Source organism: Pholcus phalangioides, unplaced genomic scaffold (assembly GCF_987345545.1).
Source record: "Pholcus phalangioides strain wild (caught in Gottingen) unplaced genomic scaffold, Ppha-v1.0 ptg000003l_1, whole genome shotgun sequence".
Taxonomy (NCBI): domain Eukaryota; kingdom Metazoa; phylum Arthropoda; class Arachnida; order Araneae; family Pholcidae; genus Pholcus; species Pholcus phalangioides.
Genome location: NW_028301596.1, coordinates 9,973,181 through 10,000,000, shown reverse-complemented (window position 1 = coordinate 10,000,000; position 26,820 = coordinate 9,973,181). Strand labels below are relative to the sequence as shown.

The 26,820-nt window shown below is 37.9% G+C and overlaps 1 protein-coding gene and 1 non-coding gene across 11 annotated transcripts in view; both read left to right on the top strand.

Moving 5' to 3' along the window:
* Positions 1 to 26,820, top strand: part of LOC149088024 (sodium channel protein para-like) — a 270,116-nt gene that overhangs the window by 120,842 nt on the left and 122,454 nt on the right. The gene's annotated exons all lie outside the window — the stretch shown is intronic.
* TRNAK-CUU (transfer RNA lysine (anticodon CUU)) lies at positions 21,031 to 21,103 on the top strand. The gene has a single exon. It is a non-coding gene; the product is annotated as a tRNA-Lys (tRNA).

The following is a 26,820-nucleotide window of genomic DNA, read 5'->3' as shown; positions in this document are numbered from 1 at the left end:
AATCCCCAAATGGTGAGCCGCGATCTATTTTGGGGATAAAATTGTAAAGGAAGAGAGAGAGTAGCAATGTAGAGACTTTCTTTCAAGCCGAGCAAAACTCAGATCTATCGCCATGGGTAATTTACCACCGATTGGGTTGTGGCGGAAGAGTGAGTTCCTAATAGCCTGAGTGCGTATATAATGCGTTGTGTCTGATTTTTCAGAGCTGCCATCTATATATCAGAAGTAAAGTGTAGTGATTGAATATTTGTATTATTGTAGGCTTGTTTCTCTCTTTGGTGAGACTTTTTAATGGGGAATTTGCGCCACCCGAAGTTGGAAACCACGGAAAACCAACTTCAGCCGACCACCATTGGATCGATGGTGGGATTCTGGATCCCTGGTCCGTCACTATAACCACTCTACCACCACAGCGGCTAGTAGCAGCGACAATGGTTTCCCTAACGGTGTGCTTTTACCATGGGATACAGTGAGCGCCGAGATCAGAAACAGCTGCCGAAAGTTCATTAACGACGGCTGATTGAAAGGAATTAAAGCCCCAACGTGTTTTTGTTTATTTAGGACTTAAGTTCTAAATAAACAAAATTTCGATGACAAGGAGCAAATGCTAGTACGGTTTATACACGAGGTACATAAATGAAATTTAACCTTAATTCCTTAAACGTATATAATTCCACAATCTCTGTATCAGAAACGTTCATATAGGATGGGGGGACCCAACCCCCAAGATGATCAAAAGTTTAAAATACTTAAAAAAAAATTAAGATATTGGAATAAAATGTCTTAATCAATTTCTATCAAATTTAATGACAAATTTGCTTTTTTAAGTTTAATAATTAATTTAAATAAAAGAAAATGCTTTTGGAAGCCTAATAATTTTAAATTTCACTGGCAGAAATATTTGTACCCACTCCGAAAAGTTGTATGGGACCCCCCCCCCTCCCTCCCCACCAAGTGACGATCCTGCGTACGCCCTTGGTAGGTATGGCATCGAAAACTATATTGTTATTATATTGGCTAACGCTTATAAACATGAATATGGACTAAATGAATTCGAACTATTCGGGCTGTGAATATCGCCAACGACAATCCACCGGGACCGGTAAGAAATTTCTCTTCGTAACTCAGAAATTCGTAAGTCGTGTTATTGCAAAATCTACCAAAATCCCTGTTTAAGAAACAAAAAAAAAATTCAAATCTACAACACGTGTTAATTAATATGGTATTTTTTATTTTTGCATGCGGATCAAATTTATTGGGAATACAGTCAATTAATTGGCTCATATATTGGCTCGATATAGTCGTTAATAACTCGATAATTGGCGATAATTCTTTTTCCTTTAGCTTTCCATCGTTCTTTTATTACAAGTTGAAAAAATAAAATAAAAAACTTTCTTTCTTAAAAGAGAAATCGAAGTGAAATTTCATTCATTTCTTAGATCCGATCTTTCTTACAACGATTTTCATCTCAATTTTAATTTTCTTTTCAATCATTTAGTGATATGACAGTGCTTTACGTCAATAATTATATAGTTCAAATCTAAAGATACGTATATGTTTAATATTTATATACCTTTTAATCACATTTCCACTTGAGTTGTTTCAATGAATAACTTATTTGATTGTGATCCGATTTTCTCAAAACAGAATAATAGAATTTTCATGAAAAAAAACGAGTATTTAGATACATTGTCTAAATTAATCGCATTATGAGAATAAAAAGTATAAATTTTTTTTGTAAATTTCCAGTGAACAGGAGAAGATACAGTCGCAATGTTATCTTGGAATTAATTCCTGAAATTATTTTCTTATTTGAATAAGTAATATGTCGAACGAAGAAAAGAGAAATTGGTAAATGAGATCCGTTTTATTTAAAAATAAATAAATAAAATTTTGTAATATATAATATAATCTAGTTTGAAAATTCTGAAAATTTAAAACGTTTTGAATGAATACCAATTTGGATTTCCATCAATTATAATGAATATTTTTCGATTTTGTTCATTTCCCGTATTTGAATTAATCGCTTTTACTGGTTGCAAGCCTTTACTAAATTATTACTTTAAAAAGATAATTTTATCATCGTCTACTATTTACTCTTATGACGGATGCAATTATTTTGATGATTTTTTAAATTTACGTGCATACACTTTTTTGAGTTAGTTGTAATTGCGATTAATGCAGTATTTATTTTAGCAGTGGATTTATAGCGAAGAATTACCAGAATAGCAAAATTTTCAATCTGATATCAGGTCGATTTCTTTTCTTCGATTTTTATTTGAATTTTTCGTTAATTTACTAATTGATAGATTTTTAGATGATAATTTGATGGCAATAGGATTTTGAAGATATACAGTCGGCTCGCTTAATCGGTTAACGGGCAAACGGATACCCCGCTTAAACGGATAAAATCATCCCGCACCAAAATTTCTTCTCATAGAGACAATGTTAAAGTTCCCCGCTTTTATATAACGATAATTTTAACTACTTTTCCCCCCACTTATTCGAATATTGCGCTTCACGCGTCAAGTGTAAATACACATCAACCACTACACACATAATGTTTTTATGAATGAAACATTTAGAATTAATGGAAAATATGTGTAGGTGTTAAAATAAATACATTTGAAAGTATTCAAGTTGTTTCCAACAAGAACATTTAATTATTTTACTTTGGTTTCGTGTTGAACCAATAGAGGGCGCTAACTTTCCTTATGAAAAGAAAAATCTTAATATATCATCATTGTAAGTGAAATATAATTTTCATTTCATTTTTGATCCCTGATTTATTCGAGAAACTGTACTAATATTGATCCTTCATTCGTTTCAATGTACAAAGTATACTAACATAAAATGGGAAATTAATTGTTCCCCGCATAATCGGATAGCCCCGCTTAATCGGGTACTGTGTGTTGGAATTGTTGATATCTGATTAAGTGGGTCCGACTGTAACTGTATAATTTACTTCTCGATTAGTTATACAATATATTATAAGAATGAGTGTTTCAATTACATGCAAGTAGAAATGGTTTCCACCAACAACGTTGAGAGTTGCAAGAATTGTAATGGCTCTTCGATTCAGCGATAGGTCATCAGTTTTTGAACAATTACTCAAAACACATTCGTTTCATGACAATGTGTTCATAATTATGTGGTTCTCAACCTGGGACCAGATGGCTCCCTTTCAGCATTGTGTATGTCCTTCTCGCATTGTCCCTTTCTCGATTGTGTATTTTGTATACGTTTTTCAACTGCTTTCTTGGTAAGGTCTAGTTAACTCATCCTAGGCTGTTTGAATGGGTTTCACATAAGTTTGTTCAGCCTTTGTGTTCAACATCCATATATATATACAGACTGAGTTTAGAAAAAATATATTTTCTCATTCTCTACTCCGTTTATATATATAATCGTGTTTTTTTTTACTTCTTCTGGATTGGATAAAAATAGACCAGAGAGTTCACATGTTTTTGACAAGCTCATAACAAGAAATGAAGAAAGGGCGTTGAACAACAAAGGAACAATGAAATTTACTCTTCTGTTTTTCCACGTGCAAACAAAGATTTCGGTTTTGGAATAGAGCTTCTTGAAATACAGTCGAATCCCGTTGTAACGAACTTCACTTCGTTATAACGAAATTTCGTTACGAAGGAATTCCAAGTATTTGCATCGTTTCTATGTAAACATATCTGGGGGGATTAGAAAAGTGTTCGTTAAAACGAGATTTTTTTCGCTATAACGGTATTCGTTAAAGTGGGATTCGACTGTACCAAGGAGATTCGGGTCTCATATGCAGTCTAATAGCAAAATTATGACTAGTATTGTCGCTATATCCCGCTGTTTTTCAATCTTACACTTGGTGGGCATCGCGCTGGACTCGCATCGTTTAAATCCAGGTTCGAACTCCGTTCTCAATTATATTCGGCTGAAGTTGATTTTCTGCGGTGTTCCAACTTCATGACGCGAATAGGAGCCTGACCTGCCTGCTCTTTGCGGAGAGACTTTCCGCAGACAGCTGGCAGACCTATAACATGATACTTACATAACATGAAAATTCAAGCGTTTACTACCTTTACTTCAAGATATGGAAGGCAGACGGCAACACCGTCAACATTACAAAACAAGCACAATTCTGACAGCATGAAGACGCTAAAGACCACACATACACTCAGAATAAACATTCCGACATGTACCAGTTCGCTAAAAAATTCCATAGAGTTATACAGACGAGGTGCATGTGCAGTTAAGAAGTAGTAGTTGAACTTCCACGGCAAACTTAAATTGTGATTTTTTTTAAAGTTTTAATGATATAATTATACTAACAAATACAAATACTTTATTGCTATTTGCAATTAAATGATAATTAAAATTTCGAAAACATCTTAATTAGGTTTCTGTGCGTGTGGTGAGCTTCACACATTTTATACAATATTTCGGACAAGTACACAGCACATATAAGCTTCTTCCAATGATTCCATTTGTGATAGGTTTTAAATTTGAACCCCTTTACGATCACGAACGTAATATTTCGTCCAAACGCCAGTGGAATGAATTCAAAAAAGTTGTCTGTATATTCTTTCCTCTCTCTTCATCATCGCGAAGTTTTATTGCAACCCTATTTTACCTGAAGTTGATTTTTCTTTTCCTCCTTTCTAAGAGTGAAAGAGAACAAGTGGGGGGGGGGGGCAAAAATATACTCTCAAAAAGAAACTCTCTTATCAAAACCTTATATATCTATTATATTTTTACCTTTCCCCTTCCTTTTTCTAACGTGTAATTAGGTTAGGACGAGGTTACCAGATTTATCCCCGATTCTGCAAATGGAGATAACCCAAATTTACTTAAAAACGCTTGTACGTGAAATGGTTAATATTATTCATTATATAAAAAAACTGTGTTCGCACAAATGCGACATTGAGGACGAAAGGAGTATTGCGTTTTGTTCCGTAACATTTCGAATCCTGAAACAATTATACACTTATTGCTATAAAATTTCAACTTAAGATGTTTTTTGGACTCCATTAGAAAATAATTCAGTTTCCTTCTTTTGAAAATGTTCGCGGCACACCTACGATTCTCTGCCACCACACCGGTTGAAAAACTCTGCTGCAGCCATTATAGCTATTTCCTATCATGTTTTCTTTTAAACGATTCCGAGACATCACTTGGAGCGGCATCACTATTATTAGCAAAAGTTCGTAAAACGGTTCCGCTCTCCATCCACATCAGCATGCTATACGTCAGTATTTTCCAACTTTTTGATGACGCGTAACCCCTCCCCCTTCAGTGAAATTCGGTTTCAATGCATAGCGGACCCCTATGTTAAAGGTCAATTCTCCACGGACCCTCCCCCCGCAGCAAGGGTCAATTGGGAGCACCCCTTATAATCCAAAATGTATTGTTTTGTGTAATTTGCATATCATAAAAAATTGATGTAATAAATTATAATTTCACAGCAATAAATGTGTCATTCATACAATCGTAATGAATGAAAATGACACCGTGGACGCCTTACAAAGTACTCATGGATTTCCCAGGGGCTCCGCGGGCCATAGGCTGTGAAACGCTGCTATACGTTTTCCTTGAATAGTTTGCTGAGATCTCCCATCAATGTGTGCGAATGTCGAGAAATGCGTTGCATTACAAACCAAGAAACGCACGCTAGGCAAACGTCAAACTTGGAACGACCCGCCGACGGTAAGTACATCAAAGAGACTGGCGTTGAGTCTCTTGGACTTTGTATAGTGGAGGCGGTGGCGTCGCCATCGCAACCAGGTTGTGCAGGGATTTGGGGGGGGGGGAAGAAGTGAAGGAAAAAAAAATAAGAGGTAAAGCAAAAGCTCGGCTGTTTATTACCCCTCGTCGAAATCGAATAACCATATATAAACGTACGTATCTTTATAGGAGCCATTGTTTTGAAGATTTTCAGTGACAAATTTGTTAGCAAAATTCTGTGAGTAATGGAGTGAAAAAAAAAATTTCAAATCAAACTGTTGGTCTACAAAAAATACAGTTGATCCCACTTATAACGAAATCGATATTATGAGGTATCGGTTATAACAATTTTTTTCCCGTTCCAGTGAACCTGTTACACAGAAATAATGTTACAAATATTTCCTATAATAAATTTCCATATTTATGGATATCGGATACAGAAAAAAGAGTGAATTACATTGTCAATCACTTCACTTTTACGTTGCATCTTTCACTTCATGGTCATCCCCGCAAATAAGCGAACCCTCTTCCTCGCTCGTGCATGGGCGGAGATACGGGGGGAGGGAGCGTGGGGAGCATTTCCCCCCTCCCAGCGTCAAAGGTGGAGTCGACTGATATAATGTATATATGTATTGAAAATGTGTCATATGTCGATTTTTAGCAAATGCAAACTAAGGTGTTTGGGAAAAGTATTTCAGTGATAAGTCAACCTTACAAAATATCTGGGCTTACCAATGCTAAAATAGGAGGCGCGATATCTCCTCAACGACGCTCAAGGGGTTAAAAATCTTGTCTACCATTTTATTCTGATCTATCGGAGGTTTCATTACGAGTCCTGGGGTCCGGTGCAAAGGGGTTTTCACAGCTCCTTCTGTGGGCTGGGTGGGGGGGGGGTTGATAGACGAATATGTAATTTTCACTTCTAACTCATAATATTTAGATTTTTTTATAATCATTTTCATACTGAAGATGTCGGCGTCGTGCTGTATAACTACAAAATAAAATTAATATTTTTTGTATTTAGGCCGAACTTGTCGCGCACCCCTAAGGGCCACTCAGTGCCACGTGATGCATGACGTCAATATTATATACCGAGTCTAAAAGACTGGGGACATCTTTAAAAAGTAACTACTTGACTCGTCTCATTTAATGACCCGTTCCTCGTGAGCTTCTTCCACGTGAAAAGTACTGGTCATTCAACATTAAAATGTCCAAATAAATAAGTAGACGTGCGCAAGCGCATGTTCCTTCAACATTCCGATGAAACCTCTCTGATCTCCGTCCTACTTTCTACTTAATTTTACAGAATAAAGAAAAAAGGTGAAAAATAACGATGTTTAATGTTAAGGAAAAAACAGAATAGAGAGAGATCGTGCCAGCTAAAACACGCCATGTTAATGTTTCCTGCGACATGCAGAGACTGCAGCACACACACGTTGCCCAGGGATACCCACCCCGCTCGTGAAAAATGGTGAAAGGGCCTTGTATCATGCAACTGGAAAATTCCTCGCCGTTTTCATATGTATACTTTATGCTCGCCACATAGGTCGACATTATTGTTTTACTAATTAAAGTGCGCTGTGCTCTGAATAACCAGGTCATGTGTATTTTACGGCATCAAAGGAAAAAAATAATAATAATAAGGGAGATACGTATATAGAATACCCGAGTGGTAATTGATGCAGCGTTACCGTTTGGCCGTCAATAATGAAAGCATGTCACATGCACCATTATTTCAAATTTCACCATGCTTAAATGCTTCGATAATGGTAGCAGATGGTCCTGAAATTATTTACGTGTTGTTTTTTTTTTTACGTGACCTTATGGTACTTTCAGCAATCACTGCACATCACCAGTATGCATCAATGCTGAAGGAACGATGACAATTCTTGTCCTGAACCATTTCAGGATGCAGAGGGCGTTTGCGTCACCGTGTCTTTGAAAGTCAACCTGCAGAAAATCCAGCGTTAGTGTCAAGCCCATCTGATCACCTTCAAGTGTTCTCATATGTGAAAAAACTTACATCTTTATTCTTTTGATTTTTTTCACTAACCCTCAAAATTTTCAAGTGGAGAACGTCTTCAGATTTGGTATATTATGTAGAACAATTGTTCGTACAGATATGTGAGACTTAATTACGTTTTTTTAGTATTGTTTTTATCAAAGATTTTCCCCGATTAATTGTGTTGACACCTTTATTGATGAATTTTCGGCAACGCACTTGCAAGATGCAGAGTTTAAGTTGAAGTGATAAATTTCCGAAACAGGTATCTTTGTTTACATTTTGAAAATAGGAGGAAATTGATGGTTCTGGTTGTTTGTCTTTCCCCCCCCCCCCGCTAATTCGTCTATAGGCGTATTTACTGGTTTGGAAGTGGGAGTGAAGTAGACAAGTTTGGATGGGCGATAATTTTGGGAAATTACATGTCAAGAACTTCAGAGTAAACTTCCGTTATAACGACAGTTCACAATCAAAGAGATACTTGTCGTTATACTGGACTTCTCGTTATAAACGAATTTCAGTGCCTTTTGTACTGTAGAAGCATATAAATGGGAGGGAGGGCAAAAACAAATTAAATAAATTTTCCTTTTATTTTTAACTATTTTTGCTGAAATATGCATCTAGTACAAACTTCTTATGTATATTGATTGTATAACAAGATTTTGCACTTAGTGGAATGTAGCATTTTCTACAACTGCAGTATTCATTGAACTACAAAACTGTCCAATTATATGTACTGCAGAGAAAATGGCTAATATAGATAACAAGAAGATATGATGCAGAATGCAGTTCTCTTATCTACAGGGGGTACTGACCTGCCGTTTATAAATACCTATAAATAAGGAGAAAAGATTAATATATATATATATATATATATATATATATATATATATATCACTTTTTCTGGTCTATTTCATGCATAATTCTTAAAGGAAAGGCAAGGGAAAACATGAGTTTTGAGAATTTCTGTTGTCGCTCTAGCGAATGTGTGTTCTGGTTTTCATTCATAAGTAACTCGCTAAAAGCGAATATTTTTTTAATCTTCAACATTAGCTCTTTGGTAATCGCTTGCGGATTACTCCTAATAGCGAGATTCTCGTTATAAGCAGTACTCCTTATAACGGACTCTAGAACGGAAGGAGGACGAAAATAACTACGGCCCATAGGTGGCAACAACCATAAATCCGCCTCTGCTTGTTACTTTGCTGATACCTTTTCTTCAAAAGCAATTACCATTCCTCCCATCATTCTTTTATGTTACTTACTCATAAACCTGTTATATACTGCCTTTTTCTCTCCATTGGAGAAAAAAAACGTTTGCTACTTATAATTGGATGAATCTTTTTTCCTGAACATTCCGTGTTAACCAACAAAGAGGAATTCACGTAGGATTTGTTTTTTAAGATTTAAGGAACGAATTAACACGTTTACGAAAGGAAACTGGTTGAGCATGATTCAGTCACTGATAGATATTCCTGCACAATAACTTACTCAACGTAGCAGTTGAATTGCTAACCTACTACGGGGATCGTCAACATTTCATTGGTCTCGTGCTGAATCTATGTAACAATGTTATTCCAACATAATTCTACGGATTTTATCATCAATAGAATGGGATTTTATCTCGCTTCAATAATCTTATAATTGCTTCCGCCAGTACAACATATTGTAACATTGCAGGCACTTAATTGCAATTATACCTCTTCCCAGAAGTGAATTGTGTCGGAAGTATGTGCGCCTAACAATCTGCGTGTATATCATATGTTGTGTTTGAAGTCGGTTCTGCAATCTATGTGTACTATTGTGAACGAAGTGTAATACCGTAATGAAATACTTTTACGGTTGGAAGGATTGATGCTCTCTGAGGCGAGACTTTTTAACGAGGAAGTCGACTTAAAGTTGGGAAAACTCACAGAATACCAGCTCAAGGTGCTATAATTGTTTACCACTGTATATTTCAATTCCACCTAGGGGCCATCGAAAATCGTTTCTCTAGTCATGTTTCTCACGTGTGGCATATTTCACTGAATCCTGGCTTAGTATATCAACCTGATAAGTCAGTTTGATCTTCAGCGGACGCATCAAAGGAAGGTCTTGACCAGAAGAAATCTGTTACTAACTGTAGGTTCCAATTAATCTCGCAATAAAAATTGGACGGCTTTTATCTAAAAGGAACCGAACGCCATTTTTAACATTTTTGAGATATACCGACGTCTGAACTTGAAAGAGGTGGGATTTTTCATCAATATAGAAACAAGTGGCACACAGGTTTGATGCCGTCTGTGTGCACTTGAACCAACTACCGAACTGAAGAGATAACTGAAAATCGAAGATATAACTTTAAATAACTTTTTCTCAGTTATGATTTAATGGTGCTTGTGTGGTTCCTTTTATATAAAAGCCGTCCAGTTAAGGACTTAGTAACGTTAAACAAAATTGATTTCTTCAAAGAAATATGGTAAATTACAAATATCATGTTTCCGTTCGGAAATGGTTCAGTTCTGTCAGAAAGCGGACGAGGTCAGCATAATTGCACTGTTGTTCTATAGAACTCTTTCTGCAACTCCTTGTCCATCAAATACAAATACGAAGGCCACAAAAGGCAAAATGCCAAATGAGGTGGCTGAAAAGAAAAAAATACCATGAAAAATTGGAATATCAAACTGATCTAAATTACAACAACCCAAAATAGAGTAATTACCACGGAAAAAACTAATAACTATGATGAAATATAATATACACTACCCATGAAAAATTACTGTTGTGTTATTACTATGTTATAAATAGCTTCTCGATTCATTCTATTATAAACATCGTACTTCTTTTTAAGCTCGTTAGTTGTGGTAGAATTCACGACTCCCGGTTGTTAGCTATTCCATTTATTCCCAACCCTGTTATAAGAAAATCTCCCTGTGACCCCACAGTCTGGAGTTGTCCTTTACCAAACGAAATGGTGTCCTCTTGTCGAAGCAGTCGATTGACGGTGTCTTAATAACTCGTAGTCCATCCTATCCCTCCCGTTTAAAATTTCAGACACTTCGATCACATCCCTTCCCCCTACACCTGCGTTCCTCCAATATATACATATTTAAAAACTCTATTCATAACTCAAGCCTCGTGTACCAACAATAGCGCGCGTGGCTCTTCTTTGCACTCCTTCAATCAATTCCATGTTATAGGTATGGTTTCCAAAACTGTACAGCTTACTCCAGGCCAGGACAAACTGTACCGGAAAAATGGAAGGATTACTTTTGGAGAATGCGAAGAGACCGTATCGGGAATGAAACGAAGTATTCTATTTGATTTTTTTTTTATCACCTCGCGGAACAATGTTCAGAATACCCAAGCCGCTCGCCAACGAGAATTCCCAAATCGGTGATCAAATCGCTGGATATGACTCGACTGAATGCACTTTCCGGCCAAGTTTGACTCATGTCGCTTGCAAGTAACCTGCAGAAGAGTGTCGGACTAGTCTTGACGAATACCTGAAGTCAGGTGTGAATTTTTTATCGACTACTCTTTCTTCTGAAAACGCTGCGCATCGGCGTACCGAAACGTTACGTCATGATTTTATGGTCTGTGTTTGTTACAAGTACGATCTGATAGTGTAGGGATGTACCATGATCTCCCTCGTTTTCTCTCTCTCTCTCCCCCCCCCCTTTTTCACTTGAGTGATGGTCAATAAATTTTTCCATGGTTGGTTTTGAAATAATAATAAATATCGTCTTCACCACTGAGTTTGAAACAATTTTTGTTCCCATTTTACCGACTTCCATTATTGCAGCACCATCGTGATCGATTGAAATCAAGCATCACTGGTCCTTAAATTTTACAAAGTGGATATTCGGCATTGAGTTTCCAATATGTCTAATCTTCCTAACCTCCTGATGAGCCCATAATTCCATAACGTAATATGAAATACGTCTCCAGTGACACGTTTGATTTATAACCGCAATTAATTTTATGATCCATGACTCCATTCAGCTTTGTAATCCATCCCCGCAGTTACGGTTTTCACGGTTCTTGGACGGTACGTCGTGTCTTAGTTGCAGTCTTTCTTCTTGAAATGTCTTCGTGGGCGACATTGCGGAGAATTTGACAGCTCCATAGCTTATCCTGAATGCTCCTAATCAGGCGAAAGTAGTCGGGCAGTATTACATCTTTGTCTTTGCAATTGAAATATCCTCTGTCTATATCAATAGAAACTGGCATCACGAGTCACAAGAGACCCACGGATATTTTAATTTAATCGGTCTTCTCAATATTTTGCATTTCGCTGTATTAACGATTTCAAAAGCTAAGAAACTATTGTCATTTGGCGTGTTTTGATGGCACTCTCTTATGTAAAATCTCGCCAAAGATTGAGGTGAAACCTTATCGATTCGAAAATCGTGGTTCTGCAGTCTTATTATTCTGGCTCCTCGAGGTCTGCTGGTGGATACTTCCAAATTCCAAAAAAAAGGAGAACGGAAAAAAAGTTATAACAACCGTTGCCATGTCTCTCGATGAGTGAAACAAAAATTTTCGAATGCTGCTGTGTTCAACGTGAAGCCGCATATGATGGAGGCATAACCATTGTAACAGAACTTAAACCTTATTGTCCATCTCGGGGGGTTAATGCTTCCAAATCTCCACTTGAAGATGTTAAGCAGGGTGTTTCCGGTTTATCTCAGTGTCTGTGTCCATTTCAGGGGATCATACCATTTTGTTCAATCCTTTTTGAAATTCGTTGATTATGGCTGTCGATGGTAAGGTATAAATGTTTCATGACTATCTCATGACTATCTCATGACTATCTCATAGGTCTCAGATTCCGGTGTCTATGCCCAACATGGTTTGAGCGGATGAACTTCTACCGATATACGTACATACACATTTGTAGGAACGGAGAGTATGCTCGTGTCCCGTAAAAACGGGACATGTGGTCCGCGTATTAAAATTTGTAGAGTGGTGCGTGCATCGAAAATAATCTTAATTATGGCACGGCTTGAAAAGGGTTGGCCACCCCTGCACTAAGGTATCATGCATAATCATTAATAAAGGCGATAAATTTCATGTATTTATCAAATTTACCAACGACACTTGGTTATTATGCATAATCGGCGGTATTTTTTTTTTTTTAAATTTCTATTTTTTCCACGTGACCATGTGTCCCGTATTTTCCGGCATAGTCCCGGATTTTTCTGTTTTTCTGACTATTCCCGACTTTTTTTAGACAAATGCCCCGGTTTTTCATGCATTTTCAACGGAGCCAACTTCATTTTTTTTTCTTCATTTTATTCTTCAAAACCACGACTACAAATAAGAATATTCATCTTACATAATTGTGTCTTTTTTTTTTTAATTCACTGCAATTTTCAGTAGCGCTTTATTTCCGCGATTGGCAACTTTTCTGTGATTTTAGCACGAATTGGCAGCTTTTCTTACTTTTGGCATCATTTTCGGTGATAATTAGCAATTCCCCGTATTTTCCCGTATTTCGAAGCCCAATATCCCGTATTTTCCTCGAGTAAATATGGTCAGCCTATATTTTTCTCTATATGTTAGGCTTTTACCCCCTGCCTTCCCAGTCACCTCCAACCAGTTTTTTTTAATGGCATCGTAACTTCTTAGAGCCTTTCTCACCTGAGAAAAACTTATTTGGGTCGATATCGTTATTTGGACCATGTGGAACTTGAGAAGAGAATCATTAAAAACTATTTTAAACCACTAAAAATGGTTAGGCGAAGAAGGTATATGACCGGTACTGTTTAATCGGATAACGAATAAACGGCTTCCCCGCTTAAATAGATAAAATTCTTCGTCACCAAAATTTCTGCCATGGAGACGATGTTAAAGTTCCCCGCTTACTATGATAATTTCAATGACTTTTCCTCGCTCAATCGGATATTGCGCTTCACGCGTTAACTGTTAATAGACATCAACCGCTATATGCATAATGTTTTTTATTGAATAAAACACTTGAAATTAATGGAAAATAAGTTACTGAGTGAAAATAATTTGGCTTTTAAGTATTTAAGTTGTTTTTAATGCTTACATTTAATTATTTTATTTTGTTCCTTGTTGAGCCAATAGAGGACGCTAACTTTTCTTATGAAAAGTGAAATCTTAGGTATTGTGATCATATAGTGTGATTGAATATAATTTTCATTTCATTTGATTTCTGATTCATTCAAGAATCTATCAATATTGATCCTTCTCATCAGCTTTCAATATACTAATTATATTAACGTTGTAAAATGGCAGTTGAATTGTTTCCCCGCGTAAAACGGATACTGTGTGCTAGAGAATCGTTGATGCTTCTGATATCCAAGTGATTCGTTTTATTCCATTCCTTGTGATGCATGTATCTAGCGTACATCTTTCCACACTCTTTGTGCTGTTTGCAGCCTTTATATTGTTTTGTTTGCAAGTCGCTTTTATAAGTCAGTGCTGGTATGACTGAATACTTAGTGCATTATACATAGAAATTGAGTTTTCTGGATGTTATGCCGAAACTAATATTTGGAAAGAAAAGTCATTTGCCTCCTCCGGGAATCAATGCAAGGGGACCCGGGTTCGATTTCAGGAGGAGACAAATCACTTTTCTTCCCAAATATTAGTTTCAGCACAACAACCAGAAAATGAAATTTCACAGTATATTTCGGGCCGAAAGCATATCACCTCTTAATACATACTGCAATGACTGAATGCTTCAGGCAAAGAGGCGAACTCTTTTTTGGAATCACATTATTTTTGCACCAATTGCTTCAGCCATTCCCAACGAATCCCAATGTTTAACAATGCTAGAAATTAATTCTCATATTCATGCGCGTATTAGTATGTTAAAACGACTTCTTAAGAGATTGAGCATTATCATCATCCGCGCAAAGTTCGGACTCGCCAACGCTGCTACTCATCCTGCGAAACGGGAAATGAGGACTACGGAAGGTTTTGTTTCCTTTATCCAGGAAATCTAATCAACGTTACTGGGAGCGAGGAGAAGTAGCAGCAGCGACCTTAAGAGAATTAATGAGGAAGGGAGATTTCAACTGATCCCACCCTAACTGGGGGTATATTTAGATTCTCTAAGGTTGTACGTCTCTGTCTCTATCTAGAGCGGAACTTAACGCGGATAGTTCTGGAACAAGATTGGGGGAATGGGAGGAACAATTATCCCGTTTCCAAGCGAACGCTGAGGAATTGAACAGAGGTTAAAATATTCTCTTACTCCATCGCAATCGTTTCGCCCATTAAGTCTCCTCGTTGCGTAATGTCCGTGTCTTCGGGAGGAATCTTCTCTTCTGTGTTCTGAATCTGCCATTAAAGAGAAGAAATTTTTTGAAACTTACCACTGTTCATTTCATCTAGCTAATGTTAGTTTAGGGGGAGCGGGAGGAGGGGTGTCTGTAAATTTACTTCATACGACTATATAATATTTTAAAATGAGTAGGTTATGTGTGATTCGAAAGTCACTGAGATTTGGAAAATCAATTGCATACCCTGCTCTTCCTAACCAGATCATGGCCTATATCAACTCTGTCTCAATAAAGAGAGTTCAGCAGGATGTCCAAGAAGACCTCGGCCTATCTGGAAGCTGTGCGTTTATGTGTTGAGAACCGAACGTGAGCGTTTGTTTCTGTGTAATACTTGTTGTCATTGCTGCCATCTATGTTTCGGACGATGAATGAAGTGTATAATGACAGAATGTTTGTACCGTTTTTCTCCCAACGAGGAGATCTGCTCGCATTCGCGCCTTGAAGTTGGGAACCCCAAAAAAAAACAACTTCAGCCGACCACTGTGGGGTACGAACCCAGGTCCTCGTGATGCGAGTCTGTCACTGCGTCCGTCACTCAAACACCGCAGCAGCAATTACATGTTTAAAGTATACAGTCAAACCTCGTTAGTGCGTCACCCGGTTAACACGTCACTCCGCTTACCGGGTCACTTTTTTTGGACGTCCCAATTCTCCTCAGGCAGGAATTGGCGCAGCTATGGCTTGCTAAAAACGCTTCGCTTACGAATTTATCGGTCAAAAAAAATTTTTCCTTCTGGATTTTTCGGCTAAAAACTACGGATTCAGCTGATGAACATTTTCGTTGATATGGATGCACACGCTTACTTACCACAACTACGTTATGAGCCGAATTTTTTAGCTCCGCTCATCATGAAAAGTACTGGCAATCGAGCCGGATTAACCCATGTCCATTTTTCTAGATAACCTTCACTTCGCAATGCATTACAAAATAAAGGAAACACGTTTTTTAGAGGACGCGTTCCTTCAATGTGCAAGACTCTCTCATCAAACTGAACAAACTGAAAATTCTTGGAACTTATCTTTTCTATCTGCATGAATCAGACACAAAAATGAGCTGACCAAATCACAAATGGATGGGGGGGGGGGCACCTACGAACTCGACTGGGTTGTGTCAACACCGGCTTCAGTAGACTTATGCCGGTGATGGTTGTGTAAATAGTGCAAAGCAAAAATATCTTCGGTATCTCCACATCTACATCTTCCTGTAAATTCCAATTTATCCAGTTCTGAAGTTGTTAATTTTAGCCTTCAATCAGTTTTTGTCTTTTTTTTTCTATCACATATCCCTTGGTGTTGTAAAAACTTATCTTTAAATTTTGGTCCATTTCTCGAACGAATTGAATGATTTCCCATCGAAGTGTATGGGAAATTTCGTTCCGACTAACGAACATGATTCTGAAACGAAATATTTTCGCAGGCCAAAGAAATATTTTCACGAGAAAAAAAAAATTTAACTTGGCACATTTGTTTGAGGAATATTTGTATCCTTATAGAGTCAAATGCATTATAAAACAATTTCTAAATTATGCAAATTATCTTCATACCGATTTTTGTAAACAAGTAAAGATTATAAACTATAATAAGCGTCTTTGAAGAAACAAAAATGTGATACTTTTATTCATTTTTTTTAAAAAAGGTTAAAAGGCAAAAATTTTGTGTGTGGGGGAAATGTTATCTTGTCCCGTTTAATGGCCATATAATGAGCAAGTGAAAGCGTCGAACATGCAGTAAATCTTTGTTTTTTTCTACCGTTAACAATGAATACAATAACAGACAAACATTCCCTGAATGTGATCAACTCATTTTCGGAATGTCTTAAAAAATGTCACAAACTAAAGCGAAAGTGACAAAAAATGTGCCGTTATGTCCGAAGTCTTTGCGTTTTCATCGACGTTATAAGCAAAGTGTGCTAACATTATTTTCCATGAAAATCAGCCATGACCAGCAATTATTGACGTTATATCCTGGGTGCGGCTTATGGCGGAGTTTCCGCGTTCCCTTGAGAGCATGCGGCTTATATACCGGAGTTTTGTCCCTGGTGTGGGCGGCCCCGGACACTGCTTCTGACCATCATTTTGACACTCGAACAGACATAAGTTGGTCACCCTTGCATTGGGCCGTTCCAGAATTTTAGCTCAAAGAAGGGAATAAAATGTCAGTTTTAAAAACAAAAAACTGTTTTTTCTTTTAATTAATAGAAAAAAATTATATAAAATTTAAAATCCTTCAAAAAAAAAATTGAATGATTGAACATTTTGCAACCAATTATATAGGCAAGAAAAATAGTTACGAATGGGACAACCTTTTTCGGATGTTGTCATTTGGTATGTATGACGAGTATCACCCCAAGTATAATGAATATGATCACATTAAATGGCATAGGCTGTTGCAAGTTTTAATGAAATACGTCCACTACAACTGGTGCTACGTTGGTTGAAGTACTGTGAGTTAAACTGAGTAGTGTTTTCAGTTGAATTATACTGACACTACTGACTTAAGTAGTACCGAAACTGTGTACCATAGTACCGTACTGTGGTGGCCGAATTTCATTGAAATTTGGTATATACGTTATTTAGACCATGGGAAAAAAGATAACTGCCATAAAAAACGATCCTTTCTCACCTGGTGGTCAAAAATTCAACAATTATTTTATTGAATCTTTCTTTTTCCCCATGGTCCATGTACCCAATATACCAAGTTTCATCAAAATATTTCCATCAAAAAATGAGCACCATGTAAGTCTGATTAGTGTCGGTTTGTATATTTATAACTTCCTCCGTAAATTTCGGATACTACACAGTGGGTTAATAGTATACTCGTGTATACTAAGTGTTTCGATTATATAGTAAATTTACATTATAATTTATACGGTGTTAGAGATTACCTAATTCTGACTCAAAATATCAGAATTCCCCTTTCAACTCTCGCCCTGAAACATTTTGACCCTTCCGAAATTTGGCGCATAAGAGCCTTAATGTCTCCTCGCATGTGAAATGGCCGTAAGCTCAGATGATGTAGCCTTGGAGAGATTTCGGACATTGGAATTCTTGTCTCCACCAGGGACATCTTTGAGAAAAGCTTCGGTGTATAAAAAGGTAGCAGTAGGTTTTCCTGGGCGTATTTTCTCTCCCTTTGGGCGTCCCGCAGTCGCCGAGAATTCGATTATAGTTGTTGCTGCTGCTGCTGCTACGTCCTTTAGTCTTATTATTTTTTGGCGCGCCCATGTCATGATCCGTCCTCTGGCGAGAGTATCGACCAATCCGGCGTCTGTATTCTTCATTTCACGTACACATACGTGCACATCATTCTCAGATTTTTCATCCAATTTCTACTCCCTTTTTCATAACGTGCGTTAGCCTGGATGGGATCATTAAGCAGTACGCTAATTTCATGCATGCGAAGATCAGAAGCTGGATTGAACAGTGACATGAGGGTTATCAGACGTCCCGTTTATGTAGTATATAGAATCGTCCCGTATTTTGAAAGAAATGTCCCTCGTGTCGTGGAAAAAAATTTAAGGACACTCTTTTTTGTTTCGTATCTTGGAAAAAAAATTAACGTTAGTTCCAATCGAGCAATCGCCGTCGCTACCATTATCATTGGTATGACACTCACATCCTGGAGCAGGGCCCCTAGGCTGAGACCTTTGGCGGACCCTCTGACTAGACTATTCGCGTTCGTTCTCCCCTCCCATCAGAGCCGCAACTAGGGGGGTGCAGGCGGATCTGGTGCGCCGGATTAGAGGGGATGCAAATTTCGCTCTTTAACCTCTTCTTCAACATTATAAGGGAGCGCCAAAATGCGTGCTTTCCCCAGCTGACCAAGCATCTAGTTGCGGCCCTGCCTCCCATAGTTACTTTATAGGGTGTAATGTTGTATGTGTGTGCATATATGCGTCACCTCTAACGTATTAATGTTGTCAGAGGTATGTTTGTTTCGTGTTCTGCTGGTGCGACCTGTCTTCCATGTTTTGAAGTGAAAATGGCAAATGCCTGAGTTTTCATAATCATGAATTCTGATAGAAAACGCCATTGATATTTTATGTTGTCATATCATTGGAAAAAAAAAATGTGTCCAGCATTCTAATCGTTTCAATATGGTGACCGTAAGCCTGTTGTTGCGCCAACCCTCTCTCCTCAGTAATTTTTTTTTCTCTACGCCCAAAAATCAGTCAAACCCGTAATTAAATATGTCGCGAGTATAGAATCAGATACATTAAGAGCACTCTCAGTACTTCAAAGAGTACCACAGTGCTCACAAATCGACATCAGCACGCAATTTTGGACCAGACAATGTCACCGAAATTCCTAAATTTGAAGTTATGAATTCCTCTTTTCTTTGGCATGAACTTGGTAGAACAGAAAGGAAAGGGCTGAAGAAAAAGGAAATGATCAGAAAGAGACACTTTTTCATCAAACTGTGGACGAAATGGAGTAATTTTGGCTTGAGGATGAATCGGGGAAAGAAACCTTACCTAGCCAAAATAAATCAAAGTACATTGACTATATACCATCATGACTGCCTAATAAAGAGTTTGTGTGGATTCTTACCATAGTATTAAAAGTAAGAGGAGTGACGTATTTGCAGGGGGAGGGATTCAGCGGGCTATAGTCCAGGGCTAAAAGTTCAGGAGGGGGGGGCAAATTTGGGAAATGGCTGGCCAAGAAAATTAGTAGAATGTGAGAAAGGTGGCAAAATTTCTACAACCCAAAATAAATCTGCCTTTGCCAAGTCAGTAAAGGACTAGGTGAGTGAGTGGCTTAGAGCGTGTGTAAGCATGTGAATGACCAGAAAAAAAAAACGTATTAGAGTGTGTGTATAAATGTGTGAATATCAAAAGAGCGACCTATAAAGCAAAGAACGATGCAAATGAACGACCAAAAATGTGGGCTAGAGCATATGCATGCACATGAGTGACCAAAACAGGGTGTAAGCGTGTGAGTGACCAAAACAGGGTGTAAGCATGTGAGTGACCAAAACAGTGTGTAAGCATGTGAGTGACCAAAACAGTGTGCAGTCAAAAAAATCAGATTGGAATGACCATGCACTCTAGAAACTCCTCGGAAAGGTTATTCGATGGACCCAAGTATAGTCCTATTAATCATGGCCCCCACAAGGGTGGGGTTGACAGTCACCATCATTTTGTTGTTTTTTGACGCTATAAATTCACTATAAAAGAGCCCGTAAAAAGTCCGCCAAAGCTCCCAACCTAGGGAACCAGCTCCAGGATGTGGAAACCATGTGAAGACCACTAGAATATACCTTTACATTTAACCTCCTTTAACTCAGTCGCTTTAATCATAGGTACCCATAAATAGGTTGTTAATGAATGCATAGAGAAAAAATAATTAATTTCTGAGTCTAATCCCCCCTATCTTATCAATCGTGTGCTGGAGGAAGTGGCATGCATGTAAATATTAAAAAAAGACACAAAACTGTTCTCGCACTGGGCCGCTAAATGACAATGTCCGGCCCTGATTTGATAGTCAATCCTCATACATAAAGATACAGCGAGACAATCTTTTTACAAATCAACAACGATTTATTCGGTTAAATTTTATAAATGCTACGGTATTTGAATATAGCTTCATTTAATAAGTTTTTGTGTTCGAGGTAACCCAGTTCGATAAGATACTCGCTTAAAGCACCAAAGGGTATTTAGAGGTGTCGCGAGTTCGATACCCGGTTAGTCCTCGTCGGAAATTTTCCTGATATAGGGTACAACAGTAACGGTTACATGACCACAAAAAACGATTGCTACCGCAAGGAGTCCCACATCGAGGGATTAGCGCACCAACCTCTCGATGAGTGTAAAAACAGGTTTAGCCTATGTTGCCAACCAACAAGAACGCTCGTATTGTGCATCCGGGTAACACGGAATCACAATGTTCAAGTGAGAGAGAGAGAGAGATTAGCTCTTCTCTCGTTATCTTTTCTTCCACTTATGCGGTTTCCCATCAATACATGCTGTTCAAAATAACATTTCAGATGTATCAAACTGCGCGGCTTACTAGGCGTGCCCGGCTAGCTCAGTCGGTAGAGCATGAGACTCTTAATCTCAGGGTCGTGGGTTCGAGCCCCACGTTGGGCGCGATGGCATTTTTTTTTTCCACATCGTTTTTTTGCGTGTAGTTCCATTTGAGAATACTGATGCGACAGAACTAGGGCTGTGGGAATCGATTATATTGAAATTTTTAACTGGTTGGTCAAAACAATTTTATTCAATTAATCGATGGATTAATGTATAATTAATTAGTCAAAATTTTTTTTCAAATGCCAATTATTTGATAACAAACTTGTGAGTTGACTTTTTTTTTGAATAATTCATGCTGAAAATATACAGAGTGTCCTATAAGTGCTAACGTGGTCTTTACTTCATCAACCGTCCGTCGTAGAGGTATGATTCTAATGGAAAAAGTGTTCACGAGGTGTTCAATAATTACCCATGTACCAGTTTTGAGAGTGAAAATACAGTGTATAACAAAATAAAAAAAAATATATAAATTTTTATCCGGTCCCCCCTGTGCTCTAACTTTTAATTATGAAGTTGTTGCCCTGTCTCTACTGATGCCAAAAAAAAATTCCATGAGAAATTGAAGTTTTTGGATGTTATGCCGAAACTGATATTTGGAAAGAGAAATGATTTGCCTCCTCCTCCGGGAGTCGAACTCGGGTCCCCTCGGACACCGGGCAAGTGCGCTAACCAATACACCAGAGACACACTTTGCAGCTCCTTATAACACGCATTAGTAGCGCGGAGCGCTGAGTGGAGTCAGCAGCCTCCCCTTAACTACAGAAATTTTCGCCCCCCCCCCCAGTTGGCGTTTTCTTTCCTTTCCAAATATCAGTTTCGGCATTAACATCCAGAAAATTCAATTTCTCAGTATATTTCAGGCCGAAAAAATGCCATCTCTTCATATAAAATATTCCATGTATTCAAAGGAAATAAACAGGGTTAAATGAGAGTAAAACGGTTTTATCGCTGTTCTTTCCTAAATTTCTCTCGTTTCTCGAATTCAAATATGTCCATGAATATGGCACTTGAAAACACTGAATTTTTTTTTTGCATCAGGAGAGACAGGGAAACGACTTCCTAACTGATAGAGGATAATGGGGCGTATAAATATTCAATTTTTTTTTTTTTTGTTGGGCATCTCTCCGCAAAGAGCAGCCAGACCTACAACATGGTACTTACATAACATTAAAATTCAAGCATTTATCATCTTCACTTCAAAATATGGACGGCAGGTGACAGCACGAGCAAAAAACATGAAATAGGCTCACTTCTCGCAACATAAATGCGTTAGGGCCCCGCATAAAGATGGGAAAATTTTTAAGAGATACCACCAATACAAACAATTGTCATCGAAGAATGCATGGTCTAACATGAAACGGAAACGCGCCAGCGTGTTTCGAAACGGCCGCTCCTCAAACGTTAAAACGGCATTCCTGTTGAAATTTATCGGGAGAAAAAGAACACCATGCATGCAAATATAACCTGGGGAAGAAGCAGAAGAAGAAACTGTATGCAAATCTGCGTCACAGTGAATAAAAGTTTTTTTCTTCTTTCTTTCTTTGATGAAAATTGTTTATTTTTGTCTGTACTGCCGCATCTTAAAGTTTTTCCCATCTTTTCTGAATCATCCTGTATAATACAGTCAAATCCCGGTATAACGAACACCAAGAGACTGGAGAAATCACTTCGTTAAAACGAAATTTCGTTACCAAGGCATTCCAGGTTTTTGCATTGTTTCTATGTAAACTTATCTGGGGGATTAGAAGAGTGTTCGTTAAAACGAGGTTTTCGCTCTAACGGTATTCGACTGTAGTAGTCAATTTACAAGAACGTGCATTGCTGGTTAAACACTTTTACAAACGCTATGATTCCGCACCAAAAAGCTATGCGGATAATTTTTAGTGTTCTGGGAGGGATGGGGAGGATCCCTTCATTGAGACGTTCCTGAATTTTCATAATTCTCTGGCAGATACTTATGGCCGGAGACATCCAGGACGAAGGAATTTCAATAATGCACAACACCCTGCGTAATATAGATTTTCTACCCCGCGCATTTAACAAGAGATAACTCGGATGTTATCGTTGGTAACGAAGCGCGTTGATAAAACTGGAATTGAACGCTACAATGGCAAGTCCAAAAATTTTGATATCTCAGAATCTGAAGCATCGTCGGAAGGAAGATAACATGGCGCAAGATGAAGAAGAAGAATCGGCCGAGAGAGGGCAAAAATACAGAAAACGCTGCAGAATTCTTGACGACATCTCCTCTATACTTACTTACATATACCTTCACTTACCCCATTCGCGCTCCTAGATGTTGGCGTTTTGCCAGTCGCTAGAAACATTGAGAAAAGGTAGAGAGGCCAGAGCCACCAAATTCCACCACATTTTCTCTCGCCTCTTTCCCCCCATTCTCAGAAACCCGATTAGCCTTGAGAGGGAAAATAAAAGAGTAAATATAATAATGAATAAAACGATTTGAAAAAAGAAAGAAGAATAAAAAAAAAATGCATGCAATTGATTCTCTCCCCCCATCATCTTTTATTCTACATTCCTTCCAACCTCAGATTTGAGAATCGGCTGATTCCTCCTCCTCCACGAGATAAGGATCACAATCACTTGTGAAATTTGATGCGTCTTCGAGGCCGAATATCCCTGATAATATTTGAACTCAATGTTATAACATTGAAAGAAATTATTAATAACATTTAGGAAAAATAAGTTCGTGTTGAGTTTCTATGATATAAATTTTTCTTTTGATGATAAAAATGGTGTTATTGTTTTCAAGATGAACCTGAGAATTTGGAAGGAAAGGATGTCTTTTCCCACAATTTAAGAGCTTTGGGATTTTAGGCCAGGATTACGCTATAAAATTGTTATAAAATCTTTTATAAAACTTGAAAAATTCAACCAATAAAGCTTATAGGTTATATTCGAGCGAATGCAACCGATAATCTTATTGATTGAATTTTTCAAATTTTATAAAAGATCTTTTAGAAAACTTTTATAGTTTAATCCTGGCCTTAAAAAAGAGGAGAAATATTTTTAACTCTGTATGTGAAAAAGAAACAAAATAATTCGTATTTTATCTTTTATACAGGCTGTCCCTGAACCCATGGGCCAAACTTTTAGGGAAGGTAAAATACGCATAAGGGGGGGTCGGAAATGAAAAGTTTTCGCGGGAAAACTAGTAAATTGTTGTTCTATAAAATATGAATCTGTGACGTCCTGTATTTTATCTCCGTGCCTATACCCATTTCGAGTATTAGAGGAGACAATCCTGAACAATATCTCCCCTTATGCGCGTATGTATAAGTAAGTATACAGTGGATCCAGCTCATAACTTTTTTAAAAAACCGTCATGAAAAAACGTTGTAAGCGGGGAAATGCTTTAACTGGGAAATTTCGAAGAGTAAAATGGGGACCAGGAATGAATGTGAGTTGGAACCGGGAAAATAAGTCGTATTAAGCGTGAAAACGTTCTACGTGGGAACTTCATAAGCTTGATCAGCTGTAATATGGTTATTGTCCGGAGTTACGTTGGTAATTCGTTCCAAGAGAGACGACGTATGTTGAGGTAAATTTTTCCAATTGTAATGCCCCAAACTCCTCAGGAGAAGGAAGGCAAATTCGCAGATTTTCTTCATTCTTTCCCGTGTTGTCATATGGCTTTTTATTTTATACGACTCTCTCTCTCTCTCTCGAGGAAACATTTTACTCTTAGAACGCAACTTGAAAAGCATACAAGCTTTGTTCAAAATGCATCTAAGACCGGGATTACATTGTAAAAGCTTGGTAAAAGATCTTTTACAAAACTTGAAAAAAAACTAATAAGCCGCTCGAATGCAAGCAACAAGCGCATCGGTTACATTTGAGCGACTGGGACCAATAGGCTTATTGCTCGTTTTTTTCAAGTTTTGTAGATTTTTTATTTACGAAATATAGATGGCAGCACTGAAAAATCATACACCACACTATATATGCACTCAGACTGTTAGGTACACTTCCAGCACAACTCACTAGGTAGTAAATTGCCTATGGCGATAGACCTGAGTTGTGCTCGGTTTGAAAAAAAAAAAAAGGATTTTTTTATCATCCTACAAACAGCACAAATATTCAGTTATTATACTTCACTCACTTCTCTTCTGCGATATAGATGGCAGCACTAAAATATCATACACACCACTAGATACGCACTCAGACTGTTAGGTACACATACTTACACTTCCGGCACAACTCACTAGGTAGTAAATTGCCCATGGCGATAGACCTGAGTTGTGCTCGGCTCGGTTGTGTTGTGCTTGGCAACACCACACTATCGATAGTATGGTGTTGCCTTTGATACACCGTAGACGTCATCAAGGTAGGGCCGTCTTAAGAGCATCATGGGCCCCCCGGCCAAATGATTTTTCTGAAGCCCTACCAAGCAAATTTTCCGAAAATCTCAACCAGATCCCATTTTTGTGAGGCACCCCTTTCTCTAGTGTGAGGCCCATGCCTTAAGACGGCACTGCATCAAGAATCCCGTGTGCTATGTTGGTCACAAGCGGTGTGTCTCAACACTGTACTGCATATAGGATTTTCTAAATTTTCTTAAAATTTCTACTATGGTTTGAAACAGATCCATGAACCACTTCTTTTAACAAACATTAGAATAGCAGTTCACTGAAAGGTTAACATTTTCAGCACCGTTAGAAAATGGGCCTCGTAATTATCAAGGTCAACCTCAAATCACACCGAGATCGATGAAATCGCATCAGTGCATTTTCCGCAACTTGAACTACTACTAAACCGCACATACATGCAGGTAAAGGCATTTGTAGGCCTGTATAATGTCTGTGAATTAACTTTTGAAGACGGTTTTGTGATTTAATTAACAGTATTGTAATTTAAAAGGCTGCAGCACCATCTGTTAACGAACTTCGCAACTAATTTCGAAATTTTGTCTAAATTCAATCAGGCTATCCCAGCTAAGACGTTTGCACGAGTTTCTGCAAATTTCGTTCGACACTACATCATGGTGTCGCTGCAAACAGAGCCGCACATAGGTATGCGCGGTCGCACCGGGCCCTGAGCTTTGTGAGGCTCCACACTAAAGCTGAATGATGATATACAATAACATCTATAATTTATCATTTTTATCACCGATTACTTCTACGCTGTTATATTCTCAATTGCTTTCCCATTCATTCTATATATTGCATATTTTACGAATTATTTAACCATTCCTCTAACCCACAAAATATATAAAATCGGGAGCAAAGAGGGGGGAGAGGGGGGAGGGGTTGGCCCAAACATTTCTCGTGCCCTGAAATTGTTGGGACACACCCGGTTCCCCTAGTATTTTCGTACCGGACCCCATGTCTCGTAAGAGTGGCCTTTGTGCAAATGATGGGTATTTTCAAAATACAGTCAGATCCGCTTATAACGAAGTAAGAAAAAATTATTCGTTATACGTGATTTTTCTCGTCCCCCTCATTTTTAACTCATTTAAAAAAAGCTCCTTTTAGAGATTTTCAATTCATCTTCCAAAAACTTTTTCCTTTGGTTCCTTTTTGCTTTTCAAAATCAATGGAAAACTTAGAGAAATCCAGAAATGCTTTGATATCTCACTTTTTTTCCAATCGTTCAAAAAAACTGCTTGGCTTCAACTTTAGGAGCAGTGGACAGTGTTTTTATGAAGGAATTCTCCCCTCCCCCCCATTTAATAAAGGAATTCAATTGTTCCTATGTAAACTTATCTTGTGGGATTAGAAAAGTGTTCGTTACAATGGAATTTTCGCTTTAACGGT